We start from the raw sequence: 8023 nt of genomic DNA on the forward strand, positions 1-8023 counted from the left end.
TTCATGTCTTGATGTTGATAGTTCTGGGTCATGGGCACTAAACCTCTATTATGGTTACCTAAGTTCCCTTATCCTTGATGTTGAGTTAACTGGTTGAAGTGTGATGGTTGTGGTGGTGGTTGTGCATAGACAAGAGGACAATAGAAGTCGGAATGCTCAAGACTAAAACAGACATTACAACGAGTAGATTTAATGTTCATGACTGGAGTGGGTTGTTGTTGAAACGAGAGATGGCATCTACCTTTTAGTGAGGGCATCGATAAGAGTTTTAAGCTCGAATCGGGGTTTAACCTCAAAAAGAAGAAGGAGGGAGCGGGGAAGAGTCATTACCTCCCTAATTGTTGTTCCTCTTAGATTGATCTTCTAAGAATGTATAAGGCTCCAATGCTCCTTTACTAAGAAAACTACCCCCAGTCATGATATCTAGAACCTCCTTATGATGATGTGAAAAGCCCCTTGAAGAAAGCACGAACAAGCGTGTCTTTCGCAAGATTATGATGCGGGCATTTAATGAGAAGATCAGTGAAACGATTCCAGGCCTCTGAAAAGGATTCATGAGGATTCTGGTGGAAGAAATGAATCTTGTGAAGCATTTTATTTGTCTTTAGTGGTGGGTAAAACTGTTTTATGAATAATTGAACAAGTTGAGCCCATGAGTCCACAAAGTTTGGCGTTTAGGTAGTTAACCAAGACGCCGCCTTGTCGGCTAGGGTGAAAGGAAACACCCTAAGTTTAACTTGATCTGGACTTACGCTAGGATAATGGAATGTAGTGAGAACTTGCTCTATCTTACGCATATGCTGGTAAGGCTTCTCGTGGTCTAAACTATGAAAAACAGGTAACAAGTTAAATATATTAGGGGGAATTCGAAAATCCCCCACTAGGTCTGCAAGAACGATGCACGACTTAAGACCATCGTTGAGGGCTTTATAAAAATCAGAGAGAGGAGTCTCTTGTTCTTTAGCCATTGATGCAGGTGTAGTGTGTGAAATTCTAGATAGGCGTGTGATATTTATGTCTACGAAAAACAAGCCTGATTATACTATAATTAAACTCCTCTAACAGAAGAGGCGAGGAGTGGAAGAAGGAGTATATATCTGAATGCCTCCTTGCTACGCGTTTGAATAACATCTTGTATACCGATCTCAGTGTTTGTATGATGTTAGAAACATTGAATAACTTAAAGAAATGAAAGCTTGAACTAACCTGTGAAAAATCGGGCTGGTACACAAGAGGGCGCGGGTCGCGCTCACTTTTAGCTGGGTAGGGCGTGGGGTGCGCTCCGACCTTGCTCGAGGAACAGGCACTTAGGCACGGATCGTGCTCAAAATTAGCCTTGGGTGGGCACAGGTCGTGCTCAAGTCAAACTCGAGTTCCAGGTGCTTGAGCGAGGGGGGTGCTCGAACTTTGCCTTGGTTGGGCGCGGGGAGCGCTCAACCTTGGATGATGTCTAGTGTTTTAGGCGCGGGTCGCGCTCAAATATAGGCTATCTAGAGCGGGGGTGCGCTCCAAAAAATTTGAAAATTTTACAGTAGTTTGCTAAGATGTATATCAAGTAGCCTGTAAAATTTCAGATCAATCGGAGCTATGAAAGTCCTTCTACTGCCCTTCAAAGTTTGTGAAACAGTTTTCGGACACAATACAAACAACTGAATGGTTAACCAATCAAAACAGAGAAAAAATCACCAAAAGTTTACTGGAGACTCCTGACAGATCATGGGTATTCCTATAAAAATTTTAGAGTAATTGGAGTTCTACAAACCCTCCTTATCGGATGTTGTTCCATAAATTAAGTGTTTGCAAAACTGCAGAAACACACTGGAAACACTCCACTAGTTAGGAGGTCAAAACAAATAAAAAAATCGTCAAATTTTTACTGAAAACTCCTAACTTAGGATAGATACTCCTGCAAAAAGTTTATAATTTTTGAAACTGCCTAAGTAACCTTACTTGTCTGTTTTTCAATAACTTACGATTTGAAAACTGAAATGCAGCACTGTAAAGATCATATTAGTTCACTAGGTAAAATAATTAGGAAAAATCTGAAAATATTACGGTAAATCAATAACACCTTAAGGATTACACCTGTAAATGTTCAGAATTTTTCGAAATTTACAAATGCCTTTACTGCAATGTTTTCCTCTGTGATTCATGCCTAAAACAGTGAACAGTTCCAAAAATTCAAGAAATAAGAATGAAAAATTAAAAGGGTGGGTAGGTAGAGAATGAGGGATTGCCCCTTGAATTCAAGCAATTGAATTCTTATCTTGAACGAGATTAAGATGGTAGCGACACCATTTGATAACTCGTAAAAACTCAATTAGATTACTCTAACCTTATTCTTACGGTATCAATTATTTATTTTCTACTCTCACATATATATTCATGCAATATATAGAGTACGAAATCGTTCCACTCTTAACTCTCTAAACTTAAACAAATTCAACTAATCAAACACAAAGAACAATGGTGAAAGTAATGTGTGATGTGAAATTTATATTCTACGATTATACTATGAATTCAAATAACTCTAAATTAACTAAACTAATAAAAATATAGATGAATCAAATACGGAGAAAGCTAGAGAGAAATTGAAATCAACTTTTTAAGTTCTTAACATGCTAGTATAGATTTGTATAGAAAACCCTAATCTAGATATTCTCACACAAGATTAAAATATAAAGACTAGACCTTTAATGATCCTCAATTACTTTATACTATCTCTAGTCATAAAATAATTAGCATGAGAGAAAGTTTGTTCCCATTCTCATGGCAAACTCACTATTTTCTAGTTTAGGTTAAACTCTTCTTATCTCTAAGTCAAGAAAAACATAAACTTAAAATTCCTAAACAACAAATCTATACTAACAAATCAAGTCCTCTCAAAGCTTCATTCAACTCCCTCTAATGGAAGTTTAGCTTTGATTCATGGGACTATCATGAACAAAATAATAAAAAGAATACATAATAGAAAGAGAAACAATTGAATTGAATAACAATTAAGCTTTTATTAAATGGTTCTAATGGAGGCTACAAAGCTAAATCTAAATTAAAACAAGGTAATAGAACTAATTACTTGAATTCTAAAACTAATTGTGATTCTAAATAATAATCTACTTTGATTAAACACTAATTAATTGAAGGTGAAAACTAGGTCTAAAACAAGCTATTGGAACTAATTAATAGAGTCTAACCTCTCTTTCTAATCTAGATTTAGGTAACTTTAAGAGCTAAGTCTTCTCCATACAAATGGAGGAGACCAAATCCACCTTTTCGTGCATGGGTTAAGGAGCCATATTTTGGGCCGGAAAATCAATCCCAAAACCCAATTTCTTCAGTCCATACAGAGGCCTTTTCAGCTAGATTTGACTTCCACGGATATTTTGCCCACTTCTGCTCCTTTGATTAGGTCAAGATTTAGACCATTGGAAAGCTCTTTCCGAGACGGTTGTTTTGACATAAGGTAGGCCCAATTTCGAGGTCTGAGTCCAAAGATACCGCCTTCGAAAGTTCTGTTGACTTTTATACGCTGTTTCTGCCCGCATTGACTTTGACTTTTCAGCTTTGACCGGGATTTAAAAAGACTTTTTCTCCTTGAATCTTGGCCTTTAATCACAGAACTTCTTAGTAACCAACTCTTGCTCCTTTATCTCGCAAAAGGGGCTCATTTCTACACATATTCGACTCTAATGTCTGAAATACATAAGAACACGATAACATTATTAACTCTTACTTATTAATCACATAATTGGTCAAAAGTGATATTGTTAAAGGGGTTAAAACTACAGTTTTGGGCTCTTATCAACATCCCTATGTACTTGAGTATCAATTGAACGATTTCAATTGACAATTTAATCCCGATGAAACACTTGATATGCAAATTGTGTCTTATACACGTGATACAAAACACGTGTCGAGTGTAGTGGCTAATTCTCAAGTAATTAATTAGTTTTGATTAAATATTTTGAATATTATGTATTAATTAGTTGAGTTGGACCAATTAATTATTTAACTTATATGCATTATATTTTTTTTCATAGTATCAGCAAGTTATTGACTACCGAGTTAGATCGGCTTTACTTGGTGTTAGAGAGTAGTGGAAGGTTCGTTCTTAAGAGTTTGGATGAGTTTGTACATATTAGAGATAATATTTTGTATACACCTTTGGGTATTTTGGTTGATGTAGATTATGAGAAGGCTGATTGGGTAATGGTTATTGCTTTAGTAGAAAGATGGTGGAATACAACTCATACATTTCATTTTCCTTGTGCGGAGTTGGGGCCACCAGTATTTTGTATACACCTTTGGGTCTTTTGGTTGATGTAGATTATGTGAAGGCTGATTGGGCAATGGTCATTACTTTAGTAGAAAGATGGTGGAATACAACTCATACATTTTATTTTCCTTGTGCGGAGTTGGGGTTCACATTACTAGACTTCACCATGATTTATGGGTTGAGTATCAGTATAGGCCAACCGATACCTTTTAATACAAATTATGAGAACATTAAGTGCTAGTATGCTTATGATTTTTCCTCTCTTAGATGCGGATGCTTGTGATTCTTTTGGTATTAAACTATCTCATATTAATACTTCATACATGGAACCTCTCTTGGATCCTAATACACGAGCGGAGTTAGCTTTGACTGTTCTATCTGGTAGTGAGGGTGTTGATGTGTATGTTAGGACTTTTTTGATGTTTTTTTATTGGGCATGTTATGTTTCAAAATGGTCATTCTACTGTACGACTTGGATATTATGCTTATGTTTCTGATTTGCATAATATGAGAGATTATGACCTTGGTAGCTCAGTATATGCCACACTGATAGCTACGTTAGACAAATCTTCACATACATTTGGAAGTAAAAGTCCTTAGATTGCAAGATTCATAGAACTTTTGGAGATTTGGTTTAATTTTATGAGTACTTCCATTGTCTTTGTCCTAACATAGACATGATTCCTGATACTCGCCCTAGATTTGCAAATTGGTTAGGGCCTCACTTGACTCGTAACAAGGGGCAAATTATAAATAATGTGTGTATGGCTCGTACTCAAATTGATATTAGATCATTGTCATCTATTGAGTGGAGACCTTGGTGTTTGTCTATTGCCTTTGACGATCTAGTTATGCAACATGCTTGTGTTTTGTCTTGTCACAAAGTTGTTTTTGCCTCACGTGACTGTAAGGTTTGGTACTGTAGCTACAAATGTTGGAGACAGTTGACTGGACATTATGGAGTTCCATGTGCTCCCATACCAGATGTTAGTGTTGCTAAGTCGTGGAATAGAACTCAAGTTCATAAAGTTCATGCCAGTGGTGGTCCTTGGCTAGATGCGTCTTCTTTTGTTGTTGAGTATACTGCTGATCAATATTATAGATGGTGGAACCGTGTCTCTATGGGTCCGTTGTTTCCCCCTGTTGGTCGGGCTATCAACTTCGAGTTTGTGGGCTTAGAAGGGATGAGACGTGAGCTACGTATTCCTCATCTGCCACAGCCTGTTTACAACCCACAACATGTGAATGCATATCATCCAGTTCCTGTGTCTGCCACTAATCCGATGATGTTTGCCGTGTGTGGACCTTATGGGGAGGCTACTTACCTTTCCATTCTTGAGGTGCCTGATGCTCGTTTCCATGAGTTAGAGCCGCATATTGATCAGTATACCCTGGCGAGTTTAGTTTTTTTTTTTATTTATCTTCTTTATTATATATATATAATATGTACTCACACATACTATTTTATTGGATTTTCAAGCTAAGGTTCGGAAAAGATATGAGAACAAGGTTCGTATGTTTGATGGGATAAGGACTGCCTTGTATCATTACAGCCAAGAAAGAGAGGAGGCATATTCTCCAAACATATCAACAATCCCAATGTGCGTATGATGAGACTCAAAAAGCGTATGAGGATATTCAGCAGATGTACACGCAACAACATCATGGATATGAGGAACTTCAGGCTGAGGCAGTTAACCTTCGTACAAACAGAGAAGATCTTGGTTCTCAGGTTACGAAACTTATAGGAGCAGCTTGAACATCTAAATGGAAAGAGGAGAGTCATCGAGTGGTAAAGGGTGTAAGAAGAGAGCTAAATAAATTTTATATAATATGAGATGTATAAGAATATGTAACATGAGCGGAGTATAATTCATTTATAGTCATTTCCATTCTCAAACAATTGCACAATTTATTCTTATTAGATACATAATCATAGGTTCCTAATTTATTCATTCCGATATCATTCAAGTTAAGTTCCTAATTTCTATCATTTTTATTCATACCACGCACGCGGTTTTGGATAAACCGCGCTATAGAAGCCCACTGTCTAGCCCAAGCCCATGCGGTCTTTGAAACACAGCACGGTTTCGAGAGAGATTTGATACATCTGAAAAATATTAAATTTTGGCAAATTTGGTGTTTGCTTTGGTGTTTTCATCAATATGTGTCTCTCTTGAAAATAAAAAAACACCAAATTATTGAAAATTTGGTATTTGATGCTAGTGTCTTACCTAAACTAAAGATGTATTTTTTTTTCCCCGGTAGAAACATGTCATATCTTATAGCATCAAAGGTATATTGCTACATTTCAACATATGTTCAGGCAGCAGGCTCTCATCTAGGTTTTTTTATGCCCACTTAGCCAGGTCATGAGCCTCAACATTTGAGCCTCTGCTAATCTAGTTAAATTTACAAAAGGTGAAAGGCTGACATAAGCCTATAATCATACACCGAATAGAGTCTAATTTCTAGTTGAGAGCGTCTAAGTTACAGGAGTTTTGTAGATTCTGTACAACTTGCCTACAGTCTCCTTCAAAAAGGAACGAGGTTTGCTGCCACTTCCATTGCCACTATCTCAGCCTCCTTAGCACTACCAGCATCAAATCTACGAGTAGCTGCATCCACCAGCTTGCCTTCCCCATCCCAAGCCAAAGCCCCAGCAGCAGCAGTTCTCGTAGGCCTGCAGTAGGCAACATCAAATTTTATTACCATTGTGTTTTCTTCTATTGTAGGGAAAATAGACTTATAATCCACATTATGACATAATTCAGATGAGTTAAAAGGATGTGTGTTCACTCCCTGAGCATCATCAAATGCTTGGCTGTATCTACTCCTCTTAGCATAGGCCCTTCGCAGCAAACCATCTCTATTGGGTGTTCTACCTTCAAACTTTGCTTTATTTCTCATCTCCCATATCTCTTGTAGGATAATACATGCAAGCAGACCCTTTTCAGCCATACCAGGGTCCTTGTCCTTAGTCCACTCTAGAAACTCATCCAACTAATCTCTGGTGGTCAGAGCTGCCCTCTCATCCACTCTTGCTCTTAAATCAGAGGCAAACCAAACCACTTTTATCCATTCACATTGAAAAAACAAATAATTTGGGTCCTCTTGATCAGTCCAGCAGAGAGGACAAACATAGTCTCCCTTTAGGTTGTGTCTGGTCAGTACATCCCCTGTAGGGAGTATGTCCATATATAGCTTCCATAAGAACAGCTGAGTACTAGCTGGCAGATTAGTTTTCCAGAGAGTCTTAATGCTCTTGGTGTTAAAGGAGGATATACCCCCTTGCCATCCAGAGTTAGTCAAGAAATAATATGCAGACTTCACAGAGAGAGTCTACCATTCCTGGTTCCCCCCCATTTGGTTGAGTCACTTGCCAAAATAGAGGGTCTTATCACCACTTGTTTGATTAGAGTAACTATCTCAGATGGGAACAAACTAGCAATCTTATGATTATCCTATCCAGAGTCATCCCTAAGCATCAAATCCCTCACCTTTAGACTCTCAAGGTCTGGTCTGTCAGGTAACATCTCTACCAGTTTGATGGGGATCTCATTTAGCAGGATCCAAGGTTGCTTCATGACATTGACCTTGTCCCCATTGTCAATGCTCCAAACCACCCCTGGTAGGATATCCCTAGCAGTCCTATGGACTCCCTTCCAGAACTAAGAGGCCCAAGGTGGGGGTTCAACTTTAATATCAAACCAAGACTTCTCATAGGCAGCTAGGAAGGTTTTTGCC

This window comes from Coptis chinensis, chromosome 2 (genome assembly GCF_015680905.1).
Source record: "Coptis chinensis isolate HL-2020 chromosome 2, ASM1568090v1, whole genome shotgun sequence".
NCBI classification, from domain to species: Eukaryota; Viridiplantae; Streptophyta; class Magnoliopsida; order Ranunculales; family Ranunculaceae; genus Coptis; species Coptis chinensis.